Below are 22595 nucleotides of genomic sequence, written 5' to 3'. Positions count from 1 at the left end.
CCGTCGGTAAATCTCTCAAAGACAAAAAATACATCCTTCGTGGGACCTGATAACATCCCAGGCTGTATTCTGCAGGAACTTGCCACACAGCTAGGCATGCTATTCAGCAAAAGCCTGAATACTGTCTTTGTCCCAGCCGAGTGGAGGGACATCCACTGTCCAAAGGTGGAGCGTCCACCAATCCAGGAAATTTACAGACCCATCAGCCTAACTAGCTTGATCTGAAAAGCCATGGAACGGATTACCAGGGACCTCATTAACAGGGACATTGGTAACCTCCAAACACTCGACCACACACAGTTTGGCATTGTCAAGGGGAGGTCATGTCTGTTAAATCTGGTCGACTTCTTTGAGACAAGTCACCAAATCCATGGACGAGGGGAAGACTGTGTGCACCACTTACCATGACCTGGCCAAAGCCTTCAACACTATTCCCCATTCGGGCATAATAAACGCTCTCAGCTAGGCATCAACAAGGAATTAATAACATCCCTGTATTCTTCCCTTATAAGGCCATTTATTGAGTACAGTGCCCCCTTTGGCATGTACCTCGCAAAGCACATGCAGCAGCTGGAGAGACCACAGAGGTTCCTCACCAGAAGAATCCAGGGCCTTAAACATCTACCCTACAAAGATAGACTAAAAGCCCTGTTCCTCTACTCTGTTTCATACAGGTTTCTCAGAGGTGACCTCTGTCTGGCATTACAGCAGTCTCAGACCCCACCTTGATGAGACTGCTGCATATCTGCAAGTCAAGCTCCACTCGAGTAACCTGCACAGTTGACCTTATCCTGGTCTGTGACTTCAGTAAGATTTGTTGGTGGGACAAATGTGTCCCAGAGACTCCCATGTGGAATAGACTCTGTCTCCACGTCAAGCAGAGTACCTCATTATCCCTTTTCAAGCGCAGCCTGGATAACTGGATGGGAAACAGAAAATACACCCCTGGGATTCCACCTGTGCTGACTTATCTAAACATGGGCTAAACTCTTGGCTAGGCTTGTAAGGGCCTCGGGACCAATAGGCTAGTAACTTCCTATGATGACTGCAGTTAAAATAATGCATAGCATCAGGGTCAAATGTCGTCGCATTCAGTGCATTGTAAATTAAGATTCACAGCTCTACTTTCCCATTTTTGTCCACTTTCCCATTTTTGTCCACTTTTGAGGTTGTTTTTACAGATAACCTTCATTATATTTCTATTTCTTGCCTTTTTCTTAGGGTTTTACATTATTTTTATCTTTTACAGTTTTGTGTATGCATATTCCTAAAGTAGTTTACAAGTATGAATCATTCCAACATTACGAAACTTCTGTAATCACTCAAAGGCAGGTCAGCCTGGATTTATTGCTTGGTTGGTTGGTTAATTTATTTTATCTATTTTATTTATTTTCTAAAGGCAGATGCAGAGCTAAAAGATGGAGATTTGTGAATTTGTAAAGTCCGTTTTAGTTGTACTCTCTCCTTCATGGCTGCCTTCTCCCTTTCATGTCCACACCTTCCATGTTAATTCCCAGTTTTTCTTCAACTCTCTTGCGATGTGTGGTGTTTTACTAGCCAGTCTTGACAGATGTTACAGGCAGTCTTGTTCTGTCCTCCCATTCTGGTATGTGCCAAAAGGAGCATTGTAATTCTGGTCTAATTAGGGCTGATTACAGAGGGATGGTGACTTATTTTGGATCTGGATGAGATGCCTTTGGAAATTTTAATTGAGCTATATAGAAAGATTTTTCTGTTTCTTGTTCCTGCTACATGATGTGTCTACAGTTGTCAGTGTTGCGGCTCTTTTTATAAAGGAGCATTGCAACAGCTGTTTTCCATACCTCAGGGACACACCGTTTGGGTAAGCTAGTTAAACACGTTTTGGAAGGGTTTTGTGAGGGCATATTTGGTGCTGTTAGGCAATGAGGTAAATTGTTTGGGCCAATGGAAGTGGATTTCTAGTGTACGAGAGCACAGTTAAAACCCTGCTTCATGATAATCTTAGGATCTGTGCGAGACTCTAAAAGTTTACAGGGCTTAGTTACTGTTTTTTAGGTAGCATTAGTACTAAATTTGTTTGAGGGTTAAGGTATGTATTCATAGTTAGTGTAAGTAGTGTCATTTTGGGTGAGTTAGTAGCATTGCTGGGATGTTACTCCTCATTTTCTTAATCCATCAATCCTTTTATTCTTGGCTTATGATGCAGGTTTCAATTCACATTTATCTCTGACCTTCCTGGTCGTCATGTTTTAGCTTCTTGCTGACTGACAGAGCCTTTAACATGGGCAAACGTGGATATGTTGGAGGACTTTTTAGAAGGTTTTTTTTTTTTTTTCTCATGTTATAAAGACTTGCTTATGATAGTGGACAGCCACAGTGGCTTATTGTTAAATTGCCCATTATATTCACAAGAACCACAGGTGCTTCTTCAGATTTAAAGCAAGGAATTTCCACTACCAGTTTACCTCCTTGCCCTTTTGGATTGACTGCTGCATCTAGTGTTTTCACAAAGAGCCTGGCTCTAGTAGTAGCGTACTGTAGACCAAGGCATTCACATCTCCCTTTATCTGGATGACTGACTGACTTATTCAGGCTCCATCACAGGAGGAAGGTGATAAGACTATTGACTATTTTTAGAATCCTGAGTTTTCCTTCAATATTTCCCAGTCCACCTTTACCCCTTCTAAAAGAATGATATTCTTGTGGCCAGTCTCGAATCTTCCTCTGCCAAGAGAAAGTAGATCACTTGATGGACTACTTCTAGAAGGTGGCTCAGGAGAGGAAGGTTTCTCACACACGCCCTGGAGCACTGTAGTAGATGGCTTCCAGTACTCTGGTACCTCAGGGAAAGATGCAGATGAAAGAGAGCCCTTGGTACTGAAGATAAAAGAACAAACACTTTTGATTCCTGACAGAATTGCTTCCTATAGTACCCTGCATATCTAATAAACTGGAGTGGTGGTCCACCCAGGTCAGATAAAACTAAGTTACCAGCACCCTATTGAAATGTCTGCATTTGTAATGCAGAGTGCCAACAGAACAAAAAATCCAGGAAAAGAGTGAATTTCTAACACGCTGTTCATCCCCCAAAGTAATATATGTGTGTGTGTGTGTGTGTGTGTGTGTGTGTGTGTGTGTTTATCTGTATATCTATATTATCTATATCTATATCTATATCTATATATATATATATATATATATATATATGTGTGTGTGTATGTGTGTGTGTGTATATATATATATATATATATATATATATATATATATATATATATATATATATATATATATATATATACACATATGTACACACATGCATATACACACATAGATATATATATGTATTGTGTGTGTATATGTATGTATGTGTATATATATATATATATATATATATATAGATCAGTTCTAAGGTTGGCATACCCAAGAGAAAAGGGAATATTCCAGGAAATGGCCATCTTGGACTTGGTATACGTAAGCCCATTTTTTAAGCCATTTAGTCCGTATTTTTTGTAACTCATTGTAGGGAGTCCCAACATTTCAAATGGTCACCGGGGTTATCTTTCATCCAGGAGTCCCTCTGTCAGGCCATAAGAACAGATCCGTGATTATTGCACTGTGGTGTACATGTCAGATGCAATACAAGGAAAGAATGTAAATGCAGAATAGGTGCAGGCACCTTAAGGCTTCAAACAAATCTAGGGGGATGATGTCCTGTATGTGACAGCAGATAGTACTGTAGTGAAGTAGGGAGGGAACTCTGTTATAACCCTTGTTCAGGCTCACCATGGCTGCCTGGGAGATAGCACTGCAGTCCCAGATAATCCTTAAGGCAGTCTACATCCCATCACATTTGTATTCAACGCCAGACCAACTAAGCAAGTCAAGGGCATGCCTGCATGAGTTGTTGGTACTCAGACATGTTTCCCTTAATTTGGTATATAGGTTCATCTTTTCAACACCCTACTTACACCTCCAACATGGGTGCCTCTTGAAATTCTGTTCAAGAGAACCATACAAACACTCCTGAGCAGTGGATGCTTTCTCCTTCAGATCCTGTATGCTTTCACTCTTATTACCTCTGCTGTCCAAGGTGATCCTGAAAACAAGAGAGAAGATGCTTAAAGTTGCTCTTGAGAGCATTCTTTTGGCCCAGTCGCCACTGGTTCTCCCTTCTCAATGAAACATTGTCCCTCAGTGAAATCTCCAGATAAAAACCTTAGGTCCTGCCTCTGTGTGTAGATGACCTGATTTAGAACAAAGGGACCCTCACACATCCAAACCCGAAGACTTTACATATCACAACTTCTGTGGTTTGATTCTTGCCTTTCAGGCACTAATTTATTGAGAACGTGCTTAACATGTTTAAAGATGCTAGGAATCTTGCCAGTAAGAAATCCTACTTGTCCAAGAGGAAGAGTTTCATTGTGCCATAAAACCAACCACTGTCCCATCTTCGCACCAATCCCCCTGAGCTACAGTATTTGTGAACTGTATAGTTCAGCTTTTTATCTAAGCTTTCATTTAGTCTGCATTCCTTTGGACCAGCCTTTGTCATGCCTGTTACCTGTTAAACACGTCATGAAATGAATTCTGTATCTGAGAAAATGGATTGCTGTCCCATAGGTCTTCGAAACACTGACTCTGTCACCCATTGAGCTTGGCAGTAACCGTTCCCCTAAAATTTATAACTTGGAAAGTAACATTTTTCAGTAGCCATCACCCCTGCAGTAATGTGTATTTTGTAAAGAACCATTTTAACCTTTCACAAGAACAAAGTCCTACGAATGAGTCCCTTTTTTATACCAAAATTAATCATACCTTCAACCAAGCCATTATGCAACTGTCTTCTTTCCCAGTATTTAAAACAATGAGAAAAAGATATTGCATTCTGTGGATGTACAGAAGCATCTGAGGTTTGTACAGAACAAAGGATACTAGAAGCTCAAGTCAATTGTTTATCCTTTGGAACAGAAAAGGATGATAGAGCCATGTCCATACAGAAAACGTCCATTTGGCTGTCCCATTGTATCATGTTGTGTTGTGCTTTATAAGGTAAAGAAAATAGGAACTATTAGACCTTATAGGACTAGGACAGCTACCACTATTGCCTTCCAAAAGGGAGTTTAGAAATGGCTACATAATCCTCCAAACATGCCTTTTCCAAAAGCTGCAGACTTGACATGTCTTCTAGGTTAGAGCTGAGTTTGCTGCAGCCATCTTGCAGAGTATGTTACAGCCTAGCCCTACTTTTCAGGTCACCTCCATGTCCTAGTGATCTTTGCTGTTTAAGGTGCAGTGATTTATGTTATCTGATCCTGCTAAATTCATGCTGAAATTGTAGAGCTCCCACTTGAGAACTCCTCCCACATCCTGACAGCATGTTACCTGTCTTATCTGATCTGGAGCGTCATACCCCTTGTTGCTCTTCCTCAGTATCATTCTGGTTCTGCAGATCTGTTTCAGTCCATATGCATTGTAAGTGGACGTGTCAGGCATTCTTCAGTGTAGCAAGTATGGTCCCATGTGTCTCTTGCCAATAACACTGGGAGATTGAGAATATCTTTGCAGCGTAACTTGTATCCTAAACTTTCTTCACCTGAGGTCAGTTCAACACTAGTCCTGAAGAGACAGTTGGTCCTGTCAGTATTGAGATTGATGGCCCCAACGAGGTTGATATATTCAAACTAAATGGCTGTGGTGATGTCATTACTGTTGACTTATGGAGTTCCAAACCTTGATTCTTTCAGGGCTAGTGCTTCTATCAGCAATGAGGTTCTGTCCCTCAGGATTGCCATTGGTTCTGCTCGTTTCATTACCCGGCATTCTTTTTTTGGAATAGGTCTTTTCGATGATAGACTTTGAGGTACAGACCTCAACCAGGTTACCAGCTGCTGTTTCATCCTTGAGTGTCAATGTTGATTCATCAGCTTTGTTGTAAAGGGCAACCTTTCAGCCTCATTCTAGGGGCCTTTAATTTTCAGTGCTGATCCTTTGGGGTCAGCATCCTTTATCTTAGGCTTGGGGTGATGCCAATGATTCAGGCTTTCGTACATGATTATTCCTCCAGCTGTACAGACTGTGGTCCAGAGACACCATTTAGCTGCTGCATTTACTTATCACCCTGTCCAGGGCAGAGAAGCTGAGGGGTCTTGACAGAAATTTGTGATTGCGTCCAACTTTGTCTTCCAACTCGGCTGTAATTCCTCCAACCAAATGGGAAATGCCAAGTACAAGAATAAGTGCAAAGACTGTCCCATAGTTTCCCACTCGGAACATAGACCAGGAATCCTTTATTGCCATATTTTGAGGAACTACTGTAGCTCATAAAGTTCCAGGTCACATGGCCCCTACAGACCCCTTTTGACTCCAAACAAATCTTTGTTGAGGCCTTCTGATCCATTGCATCATTCTTTTGAGTGGTTTCTTCAGCTGGTTCTCTGGTCAGGCAAAATGCATAGAAGAACCCTGATGTGGTAGTCCTGAAGAGGGCAGACAGTACCATCTGGCCTCCCAAGGACTGCCCTAGCTGGTTGCAGAACCTTGTTGTAGACTCCATAATTGTCTCAACTGGTCTGAAGATGGCAGATGAACCTCTAGTCAGGGTCTGCCTATCCACCTAATGAGGAATTGCTAGCACTGGATAGACTAAAAGTGTTTTTTTGTTCTCAATCTTCTCCCCAAGGACATTAGACTGTGTGTGCCTATGTCTGACATTCTGTCTGCCTGCCCGAAGGGTTACAGGAGTCCGAACTTAAGGTTAAATTACAGTTCCATGTGCCAACCTGTGTTTCTGTGGTTAACTAAGCCATGTGCCCACAGTGCTGTGGATGGTTTAGCAAGGGTGGCAGGCACAGGACAGACTTTTCACCGTACCTGGTTTCACGTAACAGAATTTGCTTAACTCTCAAAAGTTGACTTCATGGGCATGCCATTTGATGGATTCTTTGGACAGACTTTAAAAAGCATGAGTAGAGAAGCAAGAGAGTGAGGATATTACACATGTCAAGCCTGGGATGACATTCCAGGCTCTGCAGTTTTAATTTTGTCACACTTGGAACTAATGTATTCTGTTTCAATGCCAATAAACAATTACTGAGGTTCTGCTAAGGGCTACAGGGGATCCAATAACCTCTAGAATGACTGAGTTCCCAGAGGACAGGGAAGATATAATCTTGGTATGCACTGATTTTTATAAGTCCATTTGGTGAGCATGAAACATCTTTCTTGTTTTCCTATCTAATCCATCCAACGCATTTTTGGGGTCAGTCAGTCGCTCCAAAACTGTAAGTGAGGACAGGAAGAACAAATTGGTTTATGGCTTGGATTTTGTTCCTAGATGTCACTGCTATTTTAAGGATTAATTTTAAGTCTTCTAAAATATTCCTTACTAAGTTTTATTTGCATTTGGTTTTATTTGCATTTGTTCATGTTTTATTGTTCCTTCATCAGTTCCCAAATATTTATATACTCCCTCTTGCTCAAGTTCTTTTATATCCCATTCTTGTCTCAGACTGTTTTCCTGATGCTGCAGTTTTCTTGCTTTTAAAGGTTGCTTTTGCACATTTGTCAAGATTAAATGACATTCTTATGTCATCTGAAAGTTTTGACAACTTGCAGTTGTGCTTTCAGTACCTCATCTGATGAGCTCTACAGTTTTAAATCATCAACAAAGAGAAGATAAGTCTTTATACTTTGTTTTCTAGGCGCCATGTTATAGCCATGGCGTAAGCTATTAAGTAGACAGCTTAGTGAGCTAAGGGCAAGGCAGAATAGCAGCAGTGACGAGAGTCACCCTGGAATATCACCCTTTGAATTTTTATCCCTGGGATGATGATTTGTCCTTTATCATAGCTTAATTGCAAAGTGGTCTGCCACTGTTTCATGGTAACTGCAATATATTCGATCAGTGTAGGGTGTATCCTATACATTTCCAAGCAGTCTTTTATCCATGAATATGGGATACTATTAAATGCCTGTTTGTAGTCAGTCTATGCCATACTAAGATTCTTCCCCTTTTTACAGTTCTCCACTATGACTTTAACAACAAATGATCCTTTGTTCCATATGACTTTCTTTTATTGCCCTTTTGTTCTACTGCCATAATTGAGTTTTCTTCTAAATGACTATACATTCTCCATGTTCCCTTGTGTGTTGTATAATGTATGTATGTGTATCTAAATGTATTTACATGTATATGTATACATGTGTGTGGCATGTGTACATGTACGTGTGTATATACATATGTATGTATGAAAATATATTTGTAGATACACACACATGCAATATTGCAGGTATGGAAGTCTTTTCAGAAATGAAATTTGTCAATTAGGTGAAGTGTTTTTTTAAGTGACACAATCTTTGAGTTGTACAGTAGTAAATCGTTTAGTCATCTGTTGCATTAAGTAGAGTTTTATATGCTGGTCATTCTTTTTGGCCTCCCACAGTAGTTCGTGCACAAATGTCACATATTTGTTTTATGGAGTCTGTCACAGTTGTACTGACTCTGCAGTTCACGTGTAAATAAGAGGATCTGAGGAGCCTAAACAACTGTTCTGCTATTGTTATCATTATTATTTTTTTGAGATGCTTTTTTCTGCTTGGACAGAGGAACATAAATTTATTTCAGGCAGCAGTGGCATTATTGTAGTAATTAATGCTGTTTAGCTGTAATTAACTTGCACAGAGTAACAGTTTGTGTTAGAAGCATCATGTGAACTATTTTGTTTACGACCGTGTATTGAGGTTTTTTTTCCTTGTTTGAGATTTATGCTAGGCTTCTTTGTTTTTAAGGTGATATAATTATTATTTTATTTTACTTATTTATTTGTAGAGAATACTAGCATTATTTTTTTATCTTGAGACCATGTGAACAGTTAAATTTGAAGTACAATTTTCTGATTTACTTGCACCTTCTGTAAAACGAGCCTTCTCAGGGAGGGAGGTCTTATTGTTTGAGACGCACTGCTCCTAACATTTTTATATAGTTGTATTTGTTATTTTGACTGGGGTGGAGCAATGATTTTGATGGACCATTTTCAGGCTTTGCCCTTGGTATGCATTGAAGATGAAATGAATAAAATCTGTACATGCATTCTCATACCGCGGCAGGGCTAGCCACCTGGCGGTTTAAACCTTGGCTCGAGATGATTGTTAGTGCTGAAGTCACACCCCGACACCATGTGCAGAATGGGGAAAGGGGGTTGAGGATGGATGGATGGATGGAGTCTCTCAATTTTATACAATCACAAAACAGATTAGACTAACATCATGTGTAACTACTGGCCAAAAGGTATTTATCAAAGAAGTAATCTTTGGTCATTGGGATTGTTAATTAGTTGCATTAGCTGAATAAGTCTCTAGTTAGAGCAGCAAGTCTTTTTTGAAGAAAGAGGTAGGAAAAAAGTGAGAGGTGTGGGGAAATAGCAGTGAAGGTTTAAGAAAATGGTGTTAGAAATGTGTAAAATTAGGTGATGGTGCTGTTGTGGAAGCATTTGCATTCTGATTATAATAAGGAAAAGTTCTGCATTTTTTTGGAAATTGCAGAATGAAGAAATTGATTTTGTTTTCTAGAGTGGCTTCCCATATTTTTGGAGCAATTAAGGAGAATGTAATTCCTGTGCTTTTTAGGCTGGTGAAGGAAGTTTGGTGTGGAGTTGGACAGGTATATGAGTTTGTGTGATAGGAGTCTGTCTGGGATCTTTAGTGTGAAATAATGGGTGCTTTTTATCAGTGATGAGTTTGAATGAAAGTGAGTCTTATAGAAGAGTAGTTATTTAAGGGAAACCATTTCGCTTTTGAGTGGGTAAGGCAGTGGTATTGTCTTTTAGGCGATAGTGTGAATCGACAAATGTCGGAAGAGATTTGTAATGTCTACATTTTTAGTTGAGGGGAAAGGGAGGTTGCTGGGGTGGTGGTTCTGAGGAAATGGGATATTGTCCACACCCAGAAGTATGTTGACTTTGGCTGCAGTGACCTGGATATGGTGCTAGAAATTCAGACTTGTAACTAACCAGATAACTTGATATCTGTAGTATGGTACTACTGTTCGGAAGGTGTGTTTTGGTTGAGACATGCAGCACAAGTAGAGTTAATTTTAGTAAACATCAGAGGTGTGTCAAAGAGCATAGACCTTTTTTTCTTTGTGTGCAACTAATGGTAAGGTTGTGAAAATCTAGCCATTTTTTTTTTTTTTTTTTAATGTTAAGGTCTTGTTGTAAACTGTTTCTTAATGGTAACATGAGTTGAAGTAGACCTGTAAATTACCTTATAGTATTATTTGAAGGGAGTGGATGTCTGGAATTGTTTACAAAAGAGGGTTGTGAGATAAACCCTTGAGGGCCACCCTGGGTAATTTTTTATTGCTTGAAAAGTAATGTACTGCAGACAGAAATGTCAGAAATCTTTTAATCTTTCTTTAGTGAGGAAGGGCAGTGACATATTTAGGATATGGGAAGGTGAAAAATGTTAATCTTACATTGAAGGACCTTTCGGATAGCTCAGGATCAGAACTGTTAGAAGAAAAACAAATTTGCTAATGTTGAATTAGAAGTGGTTCCAGCGATACAGGACAAAATGTAGATGCCAGGGGAAGCTTTAACTCTGACAAAGAATAGGGAATGTCCGGCAGCCAGACCTGCTCTAAAATTGAATCCTTTCCAAAGAAAGTAAAGTTGACAGTAAAGTTTAGCAAAAGATTGATTTACAAGGCCAGAGGTAAAACTGGTCTGGAAAGGAGTGTGGTATTATGGTACATGTGTAAACAGATGCACACGCACTCACACACTCTATATAAAAAGAGAGAGTGAGAGATGGAGTGTGTTCTCTCAAGAGTTTGAGATATGGCTTTAACTGTGGATTTGTATGAGGTTTACAACATTTTATTTTTAGAGCCATTCTGCATGCTTTGTACTTTTCTCTTTCATTTGTTTCCATTTAGCTGTAATGGACTTTGAAGGAGCTAATGATAAATCTAAGTGTTCCATAGCTGTTCCACAGCTTTAACATCACTGTAATAACGACTTGATCTGTCAACTCCAGTAAAAGTCCAGAACCTGAAGGCACTTCCTATTTAAATGCTTTTTTGATGCTCTTTGAAGACCAGATGCCGTTTTTTGTCTGATGTACCACTTTTCAGTCTTTTATCATCAATAATTGTTAAGCATACATTAAACAGGCAGCAGGCCAGAAAGTATAATTAGATAATGGAGAAGGATTGTCCTATGATGATGCTGTGAATAAAATATAGATTTCACTTAGTCGTGTTGCAGTCTTGATGTCGGTAACACCATTTCACCCAGTGATGTAGTATACAGAATTAAGAGAAGCTAAATTAGTTATGAGTAGGTTATCAGTTCATTCATAAGCTGATCAAGTCTCTAACAAACCATCATTTCCAGAAACTGTATTCTTGTACCTTCTGGTTCTCCACATATGGTACTTTGTACTATGTTGTACATGTACGTTGTCTGACAGGGTACTGCTACATGTTGATCAGATCGTACTGTCTTTTAGTTCTCCACTGTATGCTGCTGTATTGAATTTGTACTATGGTTTACATTTTTGTTATCGCATATTTAATACTTGTACTTTGTTTATGGAGCTTTTCTCCTCTGGCCTCCACTGAGAATAGATTCCCCTTGGCCCATGGACTATCCTGGTAAACAAATATAAATAAAATATTGTCAGTGCCATTTTCATTTTTTTCCCTCTTGCCAGTTAAACTAGCCATGTGAACCCTTGGTATCCCAAGAGCCTAGCTTTTATATACCTTGAGTCTTTATGTAAGCTGTCTTTTGATTGTGGCATTTGTATTGTAGTTTTTAAGTTTTCGGGATGTGTAGTGGTCACTTGCCGAATAAGACTGGGCATGCCTCCAGGGACCTTGGTTGTATATTCTTGCCATACAAGAATATTTATTCTTCTAGTGGAGATGGTACACTTAGTGTATACCTTTTCAGCTGTCCAGATTTTTGTAGAATGTGAGATTTTTGCATGATATTTTGGGTCCATTCTTCATAAAAAGTTGTGTTTTTTCTGGCAAATCACAGAGGATTGCAGTCACTTATAAAAGACATTTAAGTTTCCTTTGTAAAATACATGCTAACCCAAATCTTGTTCTTGCAACTTTCTAAGTTTATAAGAGTAATATGTAAAATCTCCCTGTTTCTGGGACTTGGTCCCACCATTGTTTTAGGCTTTTTTCCAGATGTCTTGGTTGAGAGGTATGACGGTGTCGTTATGAGCAGTCTCGCCCATTCTGTTTTATATTGAAATCTGCTTACTGTGTATAATTTTTGTAGTATTAATAAATAATTTTGTCTTGTGATCTGCAGTGTTTTTTTTCACATTTTGATGGTCTTTATGTTTCACTGTTGTAGTCTTAACTAATAGGATATCCTGCCATGGAAGAGCACACAATACACAAAGTTCTTCTTTTCTGGCGTCATTTAAAATCACTCTATTAAGCTGCTTTATCTCTCAGTATGCAAATGAAACTGTTCAACTTGTAGATTAGATATTCTCTAATAAGATGCCAGACCTTGATGTTCCAGTACCTTTTGAAATCCTCTCTAGTAAGCTGCCAGACATGAATTTCCAGTGATTTTGAGCAAAACCATATTGTACTGTTAATAGTGAATGATTAAAAATAGGTTAATGTTAGCCTTTCCTTACAAGGAAGTTCGCTGTTTGCAAAACCCTGAATATCTGATGGGTTCTCCAGTGAAATTTGTAGAAATTTAATGTGTGAGTGACTTTTTGCAGTGAATGTTAGTTTGTGCTTTGTAGTGCTTTGCTTTCATGTCAGGCAGGCACTTCTAGACAGTTTCTGTCATTTTTGCAGGTTTATCTGTTTTACAAGCAGCACTGTTACTAGTATTATACCGAGATTTGATCATAAGTTAGAAGAAATTGTAATAGTTTACCTAATTTTGCACAGTAAGGTTTTTAGAAAGGGCAATTACAGTTAACAAACTTAAGTATGGGAAAGATAAAGGATGGGGCAGTGTAGATGCACAGGGTTGTGAATAGCATGTTGGAGGGGTGCTGGTGATTAAGTAGAGGGTAAAGAAGTGGGTTTGCAAATGGTTGTTAAACAGAAGTAAATTTAAATACAAAATGAGATTACACTATTTTAATAGGTAAAGTGGCTGTTTAGTAGGCTGCCATCCAGGCAGCCTTGGGGTGTTTTGCATCCATGCCCACATACTATCCTCTACTTCTGCCCCTGGGGTATGGGTGCCCCTGTCCCCTAGCTCAGGTTACTCTGCTTGCCTCCCAGACTGAAGTCAAATGGAGGCCATACCTGCATGTCCCCAGCCAGGAAGTACATGGTGCCTACACCATCAGCAGCTTACATCATATTGGAACAAACTCTCTGGGGTGCTTTTCAATTCAGCTCTAACTTCCACCATCTAATGGCTGATGTAAGCAGTGCATCGCTGCAGAGTATCCACCCCCTTCCCCTGATGTGTGCATGCTTCCACACATACCCCTTTGAGAACCAGACTGTTTCTTCTTTTGAACTGAACTTGGGCTTTTGGCATTGCAACTAGGTTTCCAGCTTTTATGCTGGTAGAGTCAACATTTAATTAACATATTTCTAGGAGAGGTCTCTCCCACCCTACTGGTCTGTTCCATATCCTGTAGCAACAGACCCTTTCTGTACTCCTTGGGCTGACTCTTATACTACTCCATCTCATGGGCCTCTACTCATCTGGGACATAGTCATGGCTGGATTCTTCTTCTCCCTGAAACCAGTAGCAGTTAAGTAGTCTTCCCTAGGACAAATGGCCTTTTCACATGAGAGACCTGGGTATCCATGCTGCATAATAACAGGATGAACATTTTCATGAACTGTATACAAGCAAAATAATTTTGTCAGTGTAGCGTTATATGTTGGAAGATTGCAAGTTTCACCTCTAAAAGTAAACTATAATCATTGATGTATGACGTCTAGCAAAAAGGCAGTACGTTTAGATCTGAAGTCTTGGATGAAATAGAAAACAGACTCCTCCCCCTTCTGGGTATGTCAAGGTTTTTCTTTACATGGGATGTTGCAATGTGATTTAGAAGTTTGTTGCTGCCTTCTGGACTTTGCTGCTCCCAGCTAAGCGACAGATATGTCCTTCCATTGTTCATTTTGTATATTACCTTTCCATTCTTTTCTTCTCAGCATGTAGTTATCATGCAGTGTTTTTTATTCCCTACCAATTATCCCTTTTTTTACCATCCAGTTCTGTTCTAGACTCCCAATATAAGCACTGTGAGAGCTGTTTTTTGTTTAACTATCCTTTATCCCTTTGTCTTTGCCTGTGCTCTATTGTCCGTCTTTGATACGGAATGTAGCCTGTAGTCCTAATTTCTGCTTGGCCTCATCCCGCATCGTAACATTTTCTTTCTAGTTATTTACTCCCAATGGTTCATTTGCATGCCTTCTCCAGTGAATACCAGTTCCTTCTTCCCTACTTTTAATATAGGGATGACTGCAAGTTAGGGTAAAGTCTCCTTTTTCCATTCCTGTTAGCGTAGTTCTTAAAATACTTTCTGCTACTTTTGCAAATATGTTCTGTGTGTTATTAATCCCGCTTAACTCTCGCCATTTTCCCCTTCCCAAAAAATTACATCAACAGTTTATTAATTGCAGCCTACAACTTGTATTCTTGTTGATTAAAAATATGCTTGACTTGTATATAAAACTAAAGGGGCTAGAAACGTTTTCATTGCTTGTCGTTCTATTCATCAAGAACTTCCAGTTTCTCAGTTTCTTTTAATATAGTCTTGCATATTAGTTGCCAAAATAGAAGCCTTTTTAATTTGTATACTCAAGTGCATTATTAAAACAAGTCTTACATGTCCAGGTTTCTTCTGGTGTTGCCCTCCAGTTCCCATTTACTCTGTAGTATTTCATACAGAAACGTGCTCTGGTCAGCTAATCCCCTGTGAGGAAGGGCCAACAACGGTCAGTCTCAGCTGGTATATTTTTATATACAACTGATTGGCTTCATTAACCAGCAAATCTGGCAGAACTGTCTGTAATAGAGTAACTTCCTGACTTTCTTAACAGAATAGCTCTGTTTAAAATAATGGTTTCCTTTACAAAGGTTTACCACAATAGTTTTTATATCTATTATTTACAGCAGCCTTATTTACATTCTTTTCTGTCAGATTCGCATCTTTTTGACATACCACTCTGAGAACCAACACAGTGTGCTTCAATAAGTTCTGTGTGTGTAAAATGCGCACACACACAGTGGATTATTGAGGTTATCACTGTTTACAGCAAGAGGTTCTCTGGTTCAATCCTCATCTGGGGGTGCCTTCTGTGTGAAGTCTGCATGTCCTCCCTGTGGTTGCATGGGTTTCCTCCAGGTGCTCCGGTTTCCTCCCACATCCCAAAGACATGCTGTAGGTGGATTGAACACTCTAAATTGGCCATAGGCGTGAGTGTGTGCGTGCGTGTGCCTTCTGTGGAAGGTTGGGCGCCGGGCTGGCAACTCAACACCATAAAACTCCACTGCCAATCATGAGCGGACAGGTGATCCGCTGTGGCGACCCCTAACCGGGAAAAGCCGAAAGAAGAAGTGTTTACAGTGCACCATTATATATTCCTAATTGCAGTATTTTGGCAGTTCTGTATTATAACAGCTGTTTGAGCAGTATATATATGTTGACATTATTTATAAATAAGGAAAAGTTTTCAACAAGTGTACATAAAATGTATACAGTGAATATTGCCTGCAGTTTGTTTGCCTGTGGATGTAGGCAATGTCTAAAACAGGTAATTTGTAACTAGCTTCCTTGTCCAGTAAGTAAATATCAGTCTTCTTCATATATGTATACACAGGTGTGTGTGTGTGTGTGTGTGTGTGTGTGTGTGTGTGTGTGTGTGTGTGTGTGTGTGTGTTTTCCTGCCAGAAAAACAGCCTGTTAATGCTTTTATCAATGCTTTTGTCTTTTAAGGCCTCACATTTCACTGAACTTGCATGCCTTTTGGCATTTTGCACCTTCCATAAAAATATGCTTGCTTCCAGTGAATGGCACAAGGTGCTAAGATGATAAAGAGAATGATAATGGGATGGGTTTGTTCAGCACAGCATAGCTGGACAGGCCAGCAGTGTTTTTGTGATTTAGTCTTGCTTGGCAGTGATTGTGATGGAGACTGAGGGAGTCATGTCCATACAAAGGCAGGTTGTCACAGTTCTTTAATTTTCAACACTACTCTGACTGGTTTGGTCAAGAATAAGTCTTTCATTTAGTCATAATTAGCTTGGCTTATCTTTAGCTTTCAGTTGCATAGATGTGCCAAACTGAGCAAGGTTTTAAAGTTCCCTAGACTCAAGCCTTTTCTCAAAGTTGGTATTTATGGACCATTGGTGGTCCCCTTGTTTATTTCTTCCTGTCTTTGCAACACCGATACTGCCATAGACCAGTGTACGGACAGTGTTCTATAGAAATGCTGTAAATATTGACTGTTGAATGACACAGCTAGCAGTACTTAACTGAGCTGAAGTCAAGTGGTTTAAAAGAATCTTTCTCAGCATTTCACTTTCCAGTAACAGATAAACATAAAATACTATTCTTTATCTCATATTTTTTCCTGTGTTTTGAGTCAATGTTGCATAAAGTGTTAATGTTATTGGCAGACCCGCTGTGATAACTTTATTATCACAAAACAAAATAATACCCCTTGCCAAAAGATAATTAATCCTGTGGTGCCTTGGTTATAGAGTGTGGTTGGGCTGTCCAGGTTGTGAATTTAAGGTGTTGTTTCAAATCCTGCACCTTGACTGCTGCTGTTAATGTCTTTCAGCAGTCTTTTTCTTTCGCTCTTGTTCATTTTCCTCACTTTCTAAAGTCTGTGAAGTAAAGCCATATGAGCTAGTAAGTTCTGGCTAACCCTTGTTACTATTCTGAGAGGAGCCAGCAGCATTGATTTGAAGGTAAGGCAATTCATCAAGCACTTTTCTCCAGGGCTGAAATACGTGCCTAGTTACTTCACTCTTGAAAAGGACTAATTTCCCATGGTTGAGAGCTGTTAAACTAAAAGATTCTCTGCACTAAGGAGGTATTTATTATGCAGAACATAATTATTCTTTTGTAATCTGTTCTTATAAGTTGCAGTATTAGAAGCACATCAAGATGTATTACAGTAGTCTGAAAAAAATGTTCTACTCACTACACTTAACTCATTTTCTTTCTTTCTTAGGTGGTTTTACCATTGGTTGCACTTAATTGGACCCATGCATATTGCTAAGCAGTGTATTACTGTTTCAGCAGCCCTTGGATCAGGACAGTGCAACCCCAAATGCAGGTACAGTCTCAGCAGGTGTCTCGCAGAATAGAACTGGTGATGTGTTAATAGAACTTGAACGTCATGTAATAGTGATAAATTCAGCAGGTTTTTAAAATTTAAAAAGTGCCAGTAGGTTGCTTGTGAAATATAGGTAGTACAGTTAGAACTTCAGAAGTCTGCTTTTTAACTTGCAGAGTAACTATTAGTAGCTCCTCTCTTTTCACTTTCTCGCATACACACATGGGTTACCACCTGTCACTGTTCGCAAGACATGCCTCCTTTTATGCAGCTATGTCTTCCAAAACAGTCTTAATGTATTGATAAAGTCTCACTTTGTAATATCTGAAAGAGCAGCAGCCTTGATGCATATCTGTAACTGGGCATGTTGTATTGCTGAATCATATACTTGGTTTCCTCCCATGCATAGAAGCCAACTGCATGTGAGAGGACAAGATCCTCTGCTATGACTGCCATTGATCGTTTTGATCTGCTGATTAAATGGTCTCTTAAATTGTTTATTAGCCCAAAACTGTGTGTGCCGTTTTCTTCCCTACTGGCTAGTTTAAAAACTGTGCTTGCCTTGCCTACCACCTTTGGGTACATAAGCATTTTTTCTGTATGAATTGCACTGGTTATGTGATGTATGCTTGATTTTAGTACAGCATTGACTTGTATGGAAATTGGTTGAACACGTGAGGTGGCCTATGTAGTACAGACTTCTGATGAGGTTGCTATGGTAGGGATGTTATGTGATCCTATCTCGCCTACATTCTGACTGATGGGTTCGGAGCCGATCCCTCAGCTCCGACTCGGCACGCTTATGCCAAAGAGCGAAGTCTCTTATTGGCTGAGCTTACTATATCCCAGGATGCACCACTACCAGTCCCCCAGATCTCGTTTGCCGCTAATCTGCGAAGACGTGGTCTCGAGCTGGCTGAGCTGAGTAGTAAATTTACTAACTTTTTACTAACTTTTTTCTGTCAGAATTTTGCTGTTCTTATAAAAAGCTGTTTTAACGGCTATTCTTCACTTTTGTGTGTGTTTGGAGTTTGTGAAAAGACCTTGTTGTGTGATTGGGTTGAGTTTGGTTTAGGCCTCCTTCATCTTAGGGCCTTCCCGGTCATTCAACCCTCTTAAAACCTTACAGGGTTTCAAAGTACCCTTAATATTTTGTGACGCTTTCTTTACCTAAGCGATAACTGTAAACCTATTAGTAGGTAGTGTCAGTAAACAGAAAGTAAGTGTATTTTTCTGTCAAGGTTACTGATTTTTTTGCCATAATGTCTCAAAATCCTAGGCCTTCGGGCTTTAAAAAATGCACCAAATGCAATTTCAAAATGTCTATCACAGACGATCACTCGCTCTGTGTGTATTGTTTGGGTGCAAAACACTTACAGGAGTCATGCAGTGTGTGTCACGCTTTTTCCTCAAGGGTCCTCCAGGAGAGGAAAAATAAACTGATTCTTAAAGGGTTAATAAAACCTTCCTTTGAAGAAGCCTTGGCATCCTCTCCTTCTCCGGCTAAAAAGAAAAAGGCGTCGGCTCCGACCAGTCCGTCGGATCCGACCGCCAAAAGACATAGGCAGGCTTCTCCTTCGGCTCCAAGGACTTCGGAGCCGAGGGCGGAACGGTCTGCCTCGATGCCACCAGTCTCGACTCCTCTGGTTTCGGAGCCGATGGCTGGGGCATCGAGGCGGGTCACCTTCGCGGGCTCCACTGGTCTCGGAGCCGACAAGGGTTGCCAGCTCAGACACTTCCTCCTCGGCGCCGAAGTCCACCTCGGCACCGATGGAATCTAGTGTGGGTATTCCTTCGGCGCCGATAGTCATCGGGTCACCTCGGAGCCGGTCCCCTAGCCCTTTGGGGCCGTTGGAGAGGCCATCTCGAACTCGTTCAGTATCCTCTCGGTCTTCGAGGATGTCGGATTCAGATATAGACAGGGTGCTCCAAAGACTGTTCCAGTCCCCAGTCTTCCAAAAATTTGTTTCGGCTCCGACCCAGTTGGCTTCGGAGCCGATAGCCCAGGCCCATCCCATTGCTATTCCTCCTCCGACCGCTTCGGCTCCGTCGGAGCAGGTGCTGTTGGAGCCGGTGGAGATCTTAGGGTCGGCTCCGACCCTTACTCCAACCCGGGCCTTCGGGTCCGAGTTTGGTACACGGACTTCTTCGGCTGGACCCGGGGGGTGATGTTTCGGGACCTATGCTTTCGGTTCCAAGTCTCCCTCTCGGTGCTTCGGCTGCGGGACTTCCATCGGCTATCATGGCTCCGGGGACCGGACACTCCCAGGATTCTGGGGGTCCGGCTTTCAGAGCTATGAGGAGTGCCTTGGCCAAGTCTTCTTTGGCCATCTCTCCGGCTTTACTGGCACCTTCCCTGGGCGTGGAGACTGGGTCTTTGGCAGTTCACCTGTCCATAGGCAGCGGAGCCCCTGGGCCTGAGGTTACCCCCATTGGGGGTTCCCCTCTTCCTGAGGGTTCTTCGGAGTTGTCTTCGGAGGAACCCCCAAGGAAGAGATCGTGCAAGAGGAAGCACGTGGACTCCCCCGAGTCTATTACATCGGACACTGATCTTGATGATGCAGTGGGGTCCCCGAAGTCGTCCTCGGATGATGTCTCATTTGCAGACATCTTAGAGATCCTCAAACAACGAGGCGGCTGGATATCCAAACCCCCCTCTGCGGATGAGTCAGTGCTCCTCAAGGCCTTTGGGGCTCAGCCCTCCGCCTCCTGGGTGTCTCCGCCCTTCGACGAGCTTCTGGATTTGGTTTGTCGAAGGGCGTGGGAACATCCAGATACCGTGGAACCAGTCCCTTCGCCCTAATAAATTTTTGTCTGCCCCACCCGAGAAGGAGTTCCTCACTAAAGGCGTGGCTGTAGATGCCATGGTGGTGGCATCTGCTACACAACAGGACGTGGCAGAGGCTTCAACGTCCGTCCATCCTCCTAATAAGGAGTCTAGGAGCATGGACAGGTACGGGAAGCGCACCCTGACTTCAGCGGCCTTTACTTTAAGGTCTCTGAATTATTTGGCACATTTTACCAGGCTTCAGAGGGATCTGGTCAAGGAGCTGTCAGATTCCCACTCTGGTAACCTACCTGAGCAGCTAGCCCAGTCGGTTAGCTCTCAGTTGGCTATCCTTACGTCAATTTCTAACTCGTCCATGAGGCTCATTTCCTATGCGGCCGAAGGGGCGGGTAGAGCGGCAGGCACAGGCGTGGCTCTACGGAGACAAGCCTGGCTCCGCTTGTGTCAGTTTGCGGAGGCCTTCAAGTCTTCCTTCGCCGACGCTCCCTTTGATGGGTCCTCTTTGTTTGGACCTAAGGTTAAAGACACCCTTACCCGCTGTGAGCAAGAGGGAAAAACTTTATCTGCCGTAGGTGCCCGTTATTCCACTCCCTTTCGGCCTTATCCCAAGGCTAAAGGAGGGGGGAAGATGTGGTTCCGTAAATCACGTAAGTTTTCCTCAACAGCAGGAAGATTCCCCTTCCAGAGGCAGAGGACGGGGAAATTTTTCTGGGAGACGCCGTCCCAGAGGCGGCAGAGGGCCCCGCAATTCTGGAGACCGCGAGTCCTTTCGTGGCTCTTCAGCCTCCCACACATCATGAGGGATTGCCCGGCTGTGCTGCTCTGGAGCCAGTCGGGTGTCGTTTTGCCAAGCACCTAAAAGCCTTGGAGTCAATCACTCAGGACAGATGGGTGCTTCGGATCATTGCCGGAGGTTACACCATCCCATTCACATACTCACCCCCACCGTCCAAAAAAATCCCGGACCCACCACCCAGTCAAAGGGAAATTGCAGCCGCAGAAGCTTTAAAGCTGCTAGAAAAAGGAGTCATCCAACCGGTCCCCACAGACCAGATCGGATCCGGAAATTACTCCAGGTTCTTTTTAGTGCCATAAAAGACAGGGGACCTGAGACCAATATTGGATCTCAGCAGACTGAACCAATCCGTCACGAAATCCAAATTCCGAATGGTCACGTTACAATCCATTCTCCCATTGTTGGAGAAGGATGTTTGGATGTGCTCCATAGACCTCAAGGATGCCTATTATCACATACCGATACATCAGGCGTCCAGGAGGTATCTGCGCTTCAGCCTGGGAGTCAGTCATTACCAATTTTGTGCTCTGCCCTTTGGTCTCACCACAGCCCCCAGGGTGTTCACCAAGTGTTTGGCAGTAGTGACGGCTCACCTGAGAAGTCTTGGATTCCAAGTGTTTCCCTATCTGGACGACTGGCTCCTGACTGCCACCACCAGGCATCTACTAATGGACAACCTCAAAGCCACCATCTCCCTGGGTGCTACCCTGGGGATTACATTCAATTGGTCAAAGTCTGTCTTGCTGCCCTCTCAGCATAAGGTTCATAGGAGCAGAGATAGACTCAAAATTGATGCTGCTTTTCTTCCTGCCGAAAGGATCCAAACTTTACAGGGCCAAGTTCAAGCTCTGATTTCAAGATCCAAAGCCCCAGCCAGGATGGTTCTACAAGTTTTAGGTTCAATGTCTGCCACGGTTCTTTTAGTTCCTCTGGCAAGATTGCACATGAGGATTCTTCAGTGGCTATTGTCAACTCAATGGTCCTTTCAGGACCTTCCCTCAATCATCCCATCATGATTACAGAAACATGCAAACGGGACCTTCGCTGGTGGCTTCAAACATCCAATCTAAATCAAGGAAGTCCTTTTGTTATTCCCTCTCCAGTGGTCACCCTGACGACAGATGCCTCCCAGACAGGGTGGGGTGAGCATTGTCTGGGCAGGTTAGTTCAGGGATCCTGGCTTCCAGACGAAACTCTTCTCCACATCAATGTATTGGAGATGAGGGCGGTACTTCTATCCCTACAGGCCTTACACAGGTTTCCCCCTCAGGGCATAATCGCCATCCACACAGACAACATGTCGGTGGTCTGGTACCTAAACAAGCAAGGAGGGACCAGATCTTACCCCTTTGCAGAGAGGCCATGAGGGTGTGGGAATGGGCGGTAGCTACCAGCCGTTTCTTGGTAGCGACCCACATTCCGGGGAAATCGAATATACTGGCAGACAGATTAAGCAGGACAATTCTCTCTCCTCACGAGTGGTCCTTAAACAAAACAGTAGCAGATCAGGTTTTCCGGAGATGGGGGACACCGTGCTGCGACCTATTTGCAACTCCACTAAACACCAAGTGCAAAAGGTTCTTCTCCTTGACTCCACATCAGGAGTACCAGCTATGGATGCTCTAGCACAACCTTGGCCAACAGGGCTACTTTATGCCTTTCCTCCGATTCCACTTCTCTCCAAAGTCATTCAAAAGCTTCTCAATTGGGGTCCGCAA

At 42.0% G+C, this 22595-nt stretch overlaps 1 protein-coding gene across 18 annotated transcripts in view; it reads left to right on the top strand.

Annotated features, from left to right (window-relative positions):
• PTPRF (protein tyrosine phosphatase receptor type F) overlaps positions 1-22595 on the top strand; it is a 3404399-nt gene that overhangs the window by 8749 nt on the left and 3373055 nt on the right. The window contains exon 2 of one of the 18 annotated variants that reach the window (XM_044085424.1): positions 17189-17293. The exons of the other annotated variants lie outside the window; for them this stretch is intronic. The gene's annotated coding sequence lies outside the window, so the exon portion shown is untranslated. The remainder of the gene's footprint in view (positions 1-17188; positions 17294-22595) is intronic. 18 annotated transcript variants of the gene reach the window in all.

This window comes from Protopterus annectens, chromosome 10.part0 (genome assembly GCF_019279795.1).
Source record: "Protopterus annectens isolate FY-2018-M chromosome 10.part0, PAN1.0, whole genome shotgun sequence".
Classification (NCBI taxonomy): domain Eukaryota; kingdom Metazoa; phylum Chordata; order Ceratodontiformes; family Protopteridae; genus Protopterus; species Protopterus annectens.
The sequence above is the reverse complement of the archived record's forward strand: the minus strand, read 5'-3'. Positions and strand labels throughout refer to the sequence as shown.